General features: G+C 38.6%; 1 long non-coding RNA gene across 1 annotated transcript; it reads right to left on the bottom strand.

Annotated features, from left to right (window-relative positions):
• Positions 1-347: 347 nt before the first annotated feature.
• Positions 348-6155, bottom strand: LOC112162116. Its single transcript, XR_002922014.1, has 3 exons — positions 6062-6155; positions 983-1096; positions 348-566 (listed from the first exon to the last, which is right to left on the bottom strand). It is a non-coding gene; the product is annotated as an uncharacterized LOC112162116 (long non-coding RNA).
• Positions 6156-6797: the final 642 nt, after the last annotated feature.

Below are 6797 nucleotides of genomic sequence, written 5' to 3'. Positions count from 1 at the left end.
TTTGATCCTGAAAATATCCATTAATAGTGGCACAATCTATGATTTAAGCTGCAAGTAATTGCTTTTCTAGTTCCTCAAACATCTTTATAGTTTTTGGCTTCTTGTAATTTTTTTGAAATGTAAAATTATATATTTATTATGTGGTGATGGTTTTATTAAGCCATTTTCATATTGGAGCTCCAGTTCAGGTGTGTGTTCAAAATTGTAGGATTAATGAGACCTTTGGTGCAATCTAATGAAGATGTTTGCTTACCCCTTTCCTTAAACTGCATTCACTGAAATGTGCCAGTGTTTGCCCGACGTGAATGCCAGTGTTTTGATAAAGGTCAATGAGAGGGAGACAAGGCGGCAGAAGTTTGCCTAATTTAATTAGTTCTGGCTTTGTGTTCTCGTCTCATCCTCCAGTGTCAGTACAACCATGTTCGGCCTTCAAGACGTGCCCACGAGTCTGGAGGGGGCCAAGTGGGGAGAGAAGGGGATGATGGTGTGGTTCTGCAGGAAGGCTTTCTCACTGCACGACTAAAGGTGAGTTTGATTTGGTAGGAAGGTGATTTTAAGCAATGTGTCTGTGGAATAACATCAAGAGAAAATCATCAAACGAGAATTTGGTTTTTAATCTGATTAAAACCACACAACCAAACTAAACAATTCAAAGAGGAGTTGTCCTCCAGCGGGCTTAGTCCCATGTACTAGTATGGTTAATAGTTGATCTGTACAAGTGCTGCAGATTTCTGGGTTGTAGGTTATAGAGAGGAGCGGTTGCATCTTAAGGGGAGCACAGATATGTCTTGGAATTCTCTTAAGGCTCGTACGGCCACCTCAAGGTGACGTCTTGAAAATCAAATATACCATTGTCATGTTTGTGGTAAGTTATTGTGAACTATCTGTAAAGCTATGTACACACTGGGTATGTGATGTGCATTTACGCACTGAATGTGAGTTTTTGAACATGTTTATGGTGCTCAAACAGATCTGTCATTACCTGATTCTAGAGTGTGTACTCTCAGTTGGAAGAGGTGCAAATCTCACAAATCTTCATCCAGGCTTTTAGATTCACAGCTCTTTTCCCATGTATGAAAGACTTGGTCTCATATAACTGCGGCAGGGCAGAAACCACAATTATTAATTCCCCCTTCATGATCAAATTTCAAACTGTGTAGAGGATGCTACTCATACATCACTGCAAACCCAGAGTCCCTAATTGGTCATAGTTCAACTGGCTTAAGTTCCAGTGTGCGTTCAATATACATCTCGTATGTAGATCTCGAAATCGGACTCAGAAACTTGCATAGCAAAACATGCTAGCTTTGTAAGTTTTCAAGCCCAAAACCAACACTTAGATGCATTTATAGAGACTTTTCATTGGAAGTGGTCACTTGAACGACCACTCCCAATGAAAAGACTAAACTAAACAAACTTAGTTTAGTCTTTTAATTTAGCAGTCAGCTATTGTTTATATTTTACGACCAACTTTCTGCTTTCGTACAATTACCAATATGAAGCCCAACGAGACAATTGTTTTGCGGTAGTGGACTATTGAATTGAATTGAACTGAAATTAACGCACGTTTTGAAAGTTCACACTGGGGTAGAAAACGGTATAAGTTGAATGCACTTATGACATGCGGGTGATACTGTCGTACAGTGACCTTATGCCACACTGTAGATGTTTGTGAGGTGGATGCACTGGCCCCTTATTGACTGCGCGTGAATGCCACTTGCACATGGTGTGCAGATGATACACAAGTGCCTGTAGGACTCCAGTAGGATGCCCACACAAACTACACTGTCTAATTTCAAAAAGTCTGGCGACACACAAGAGGGCCTCAAGAGGCCCACACTTGTCTCGTGAACAGCAGTCAGGAACCCCTTGCACAGAACACGCTATTTGGTGGGGTCTATAAAATGAAAAACGCATGAGACATGCTTGTCTCACCTACTTCCCCTTCAATTTGCCCTTGCATGTTGTATAAGTATTCATTATGACCTGTCGTCTGCAGCATTCCTGTTTAAAAAATGTGCATTTTTGCTCACACAATAGTTTACAGCCCTAATATTTTGTTTGGGACATCTGCATGCCCTATACAAGCTTCCCCATTTTTCGGGCAGTCAGCCCGTATCCACCCGTAAGAGCAGTTGAGACAAAGGCATTTACCACCCACAGCCTGTAGTGAATAACAAACATCATGCATTGAATCTGTTTTTTGTTTTTTTTTTTTCTTTAGATGGCATTACACAAATATTGATCAGTCTGAATTGGATTAAAATTAATTCCATTGATTATACCGGTTTGAACTTATTAGGGTTTAATGAATTGGAACACAAATGAGGACAATTAGATTGAATTAGACGGCAGGAAGTTAATTTGCTTGTTATCCCTGTAATGCGACTCAGGATATGAACTGTGGTTCTAAAAAAAAAAAAAACAGAAATCCGAAACAAAATAATGTTTGTAATGATGATATGCAGGATACATGGTGTGTAATACTGGAATAGACAAGTCTGGGTCTGATGTCTGCTAAAAGTCAAGATGACTTACTTGTGCATAAGTGTAGGTATGAGAAGGGTTGACTGAAAAGAGTTAAGAGGGCACTCATGCTGACTGCTAGGGACTTTCTCTCACTCCTGTATCGATTACTCTGTCCACCATGTAATTATGCCTCAGTGAAAGAAGTGGGAGAGAAATGGAGAAGTGGAGGGGGGCCAGGTGGGGAAAGGGCATTTTTGTATGTAGTGTCAATAAATGAAGAAAGGAAAACAAGGCCAGATGGGATACCGGCAGATCTGTCAGAAAACTTCAATATTCTTTGGCTTTTTGGCCATCTGTAGAGTGTGGAGTGAGACCGATTGAACTCTGACTGGATGAGATTGGTGAATGAGGCAGTGAGGGACACGGAAAAGCAAAATGTCATTTTAAGCTGCTGATTGATTAGTCTGTTTACTCATTTGTGGCCTTTTGTTTCTATCGGGGCTAGCTCAGGTGCTGGAGTGGCAGTTTGCCAATTGGAAGGTCAGTAGTTTGATTCTTTGCCCCCCATGTGGATATGTGAAGGGGTCCTATAGACATGCAGCTCATTCATTCCCCTGTTTTACAGGTTTCTGAGCTGGGAGGTGTTCTGTTTATTGATAGCTTCTGCCTTTGCCCATAGCTGTCTGTTTATTATCTCAATTATCCTAAATGAACGTGTGAAGAACAGTAGAAAGGAGACAGATATTTGCTTTAATTGGATAATGAATTCATAACTAAAATGTGAAAATTTCTTTAAATTTAGAAAACATTTTAGCTTTACTATGTAAACATTACACGCCATTGATGTAAAATAAACAGAAACCCTTTTAGAATAATCTTTTATGTTTTTCTGTTAGAAGTATATTTGCTCCAAACAGCATTGGTGATGCACCATTTTAGCAGATACAATGAATAAGCTATTTGCATTCATTTGCCCCCTGTAGTCAGAAAGCTTCACTAAAATTACTATAGTTTATTGAAATTGCTTTATCAAAGGACTCTGTTCCTCAGAGCAACTATTAGACTTTAATGCTACATACACACCAAACATGTGATACACGTTCAAGAACGTGGTGAAAATACATGGGTTCTTATGCGCTTTTAGCATACAGTGTTCACACTGGACTGTTGCTCACCAATACTAGTGCATGTACTCACAGATGGGAGAGACTTGGTGCAAAATGTCATAATGGTGCAAATCTTGTGAATCCTGCTCCAGGGTTTTTCTTTCACAGCTCTATTTTGATTTATGAAACATTTGATGTTATCCAATTCCAGCAGGACACAAACCCCAATTATTCATTCCTCCCTCATGATCAATTTTTAAATGGTTGGTACTTGGTGTTTAAAAAGGACGTTACACATAGACCAGTACAAAATCAGAGTTCCTGATTGGTCAAAGTTCAACTTTCGAAGCTCATACAATGGCCACGTTTTTTTCTTTTTTCTCAATTACTAGCTTTAAACTTGAGTAGTGACGCACGAAGGAAAGGGCTTTGAACATGGAAGCCAAAACACGCATATACGTGCAGCTACATAGACTGTCCATTGGAAGTTGACCTTTAGAATTTCCAACAGGCTGATCTAAAAGATGCTTGGCCGCTCATCTAACTGCTGATGGGGTATTCAGGTTTTGGAAAACCTAAATTTATAAACAACCATAACTAACTGTACTTTTTTGGTGTCATTTAAAAACTTTGTGAATAACTGATGTTATATATATATATATATATATATATAATGATACATAAATAGTGTACCGTCACTTCTACATGTTGGATACCTATGTAGATGAACAGCAGGCCAAACTCGTTTCACAAGCCAGGATGCGAATTCCTTTATTCAGGTCTCCTTAAATAATTTTATAAAGGACATTGCGACTTGCAAATAGACAAGTGACACTGAAATACATGAAAAATAAACAGAGACAAAACCACACCAGGGGCCCGTTTCAAGAAGCAGGTTCAACAAATTTAGAGTTTGAACCTGAACTTAGAGTCACTGGACTCAAAATTCTCAAACTCAGGGTTTTCGGTTCCAGAACAGCTGAAAATGTTTGATTCAATCAACTTGAAGTTGTCAGAACCAGAATCAGGTGTGAGCGTCGCGACCATTAAAAGCCCTGATCAATGGAGCAAAGACAGCACGATTCACCATGGCAACGGGAGCAAACAGCTGAGTTACGTACTTCCGGCGAGGGAAATTGATAAGTTCCTTCAAGCAAATGCGACTATAGGAGAACATTTACTGCAAGAAAAGCAACACAGCTGCAGCGGTAGAACAGAGAGAAAATATCTGCAGTTATTTGAATCATTTCTAATAATGAATAAATAATGTCAGGAAGGTTATTTTGTCTCTTGTTGAGTAAGGAGTGGTTTTTGATCTGTTACCAATCTAATAAGTAATCTCCGTGATCGTAACCCCCCCACCTACACACACAGATATCACTGCACGCTAAAAAGAAACTGTAGCTGCCTGGCATATGTTAAAAAAGTATTTATTTAATTTTAATTCTCAAGACTTAAAAAATATTCGCCGCATTTTTTTAAACATAAAAATAACTTTCCGTAGCTGGAAGTCGAACTCGCTACCTATGCGGTGGGAGGCAGCGTTACTGTCTATTGAGCTAATGTCTGACGCAAGCCCTGGACGGTGGATAAGTCTACATCCTTCTCCGGTGTTTGACATTCCTTGATTCCTATTGTTAAGGGTTTAAAATAAGGAAAAGAAAACTGTATTTTTTAATAGCGAGTCCCTGGAAAAACTCACTATTTATAATATCGCTGAAATAAAAATGAATTGTCAATCGACTCGTGTCCTCCAAATCCTCTACCGACGTAAATAACATTTCCTCTTAATCAGCCTCCTCTCTACGTGATCCTCTGAATGAACATGTCATTTTGGTTTCTGAGTGGTGAAAACGTGACGTCTCTAATGTGAATGTTCTCTAAATGTTCATGAGGAACTCATATTTGATCATCTTTCACTTTAAAAAGGGGCGGAGACCGCAGAGAACTCTAAGTTTCCTGAGGAAAACCTGCTACCGACCAGGTTTCGTTCACAGACTCAGTTACCATAGTGATTGATTCTGAGTTCATCCTAACCCGCTTCTTGGAACGGGCTTGGTTTCGCCCACTTTCCCGGGTTTGAGTTATCCCTCTTTCTGAAACCGAAAACTCAGAGTTTTGCCGAATTTGGAGTTCACGAACTCAGAGTTCCAACAAAACCTGCTTCTTGAAACGGGCCCCAGTTAAGCACTGAAAAAATGTAAATGAATCAGGAAACAACATCAAAACAATCCTTTTAAATGTAACTAACAATATCTCCAAGTTGTAGAATGTATTTCTGATTAAAACGATGCATTCATATGCTAATTCAGTCGTTAACACGTTCATTCTTGTGCAAATGCGCCGCGACCAGCTTGCGAAAAGCATGGGCTAGGTCTATTTCCTGAAAACAAACATTACAGAGACACGAACTTAAACAGACTTTATAAATAAATTAAATTAACGCATCCATTTTATATTCATCATAGAACACTTGCCAAACTTACAGCTTTGGTTTCTGAGGTTTTGGAGAGCTGTTAAGACACGGCAGAGAGCAGTTTGAACATCAGAAGCACTTCTCAAAGAAAAACGGGACTTCCTGCTACCCAGAATGCAATGCAACTGTACACTATCCCACCAAAATAAAACACACGAAATCGCTGCTGACAGAATAATCACTTTTAACTTAACTTGAATGGAAAACAAAAACAATATGTGAAATATTTCTTGATAACATAAATGAGAACATTATTTCTTATTTTTTACACTTAAATCAATTTAACCGGGGACAGAACAAATAGACTTCTGTGTTTTAGACTTCTTGTTTTCCTGTCTCTTCCCCTCTTTGCTGAGAAGCAGGACATTTAAAGTGCAAAAAGCTTTGTGGTTCCCTTGACACAGTTCACTACATGCAGTGGCTCCAGAAACATCCCGGCAGTGCGAATACCACTTAGTGAATTTCTAAAGGTTCACAGAAACATTTTCCTTCATGGTTGTAGTGTTGGAAGAAAGATAGAGAAATGGATAAATCACATGGATGGAACCGTACTAAGTTAATAAAATGCTTTTATATTAAAAAAAAATGTTCTTCTGTTTAATTTATCTCAAAACTATGAACAAAATCATAAGATTAAGAATTTGTAGTAAGAGTTCCTTTGGAAAACATTCAAAACAAAATCAATGAAAATGTCTTCATAACTTATAGAAAATCTAAGCTTTGAATATATTAAAAAAAAAAGTTCT

The sequence above is a fragment of the Oryzias melastigma genome, linkage group LG15 (genome assembly GCF_002922805.2).
Source record: "Oryzias melastigma strain HK-1 linkage group LG15, ASM292280v2, whole genome shotgun sequence".
Taxonomy (NCBI): Eukaryota; Metazoa; Chordata; class Actinopteri; order Beloniformes; family Adrianichthyidae; genus Oryzias; species Oryzias melastigma.
The sequence above is the reverse complement of the archived record's forward strand: the minus strand, read 5'-3'. Positions and strand labels throughout refer to the sequence as shown.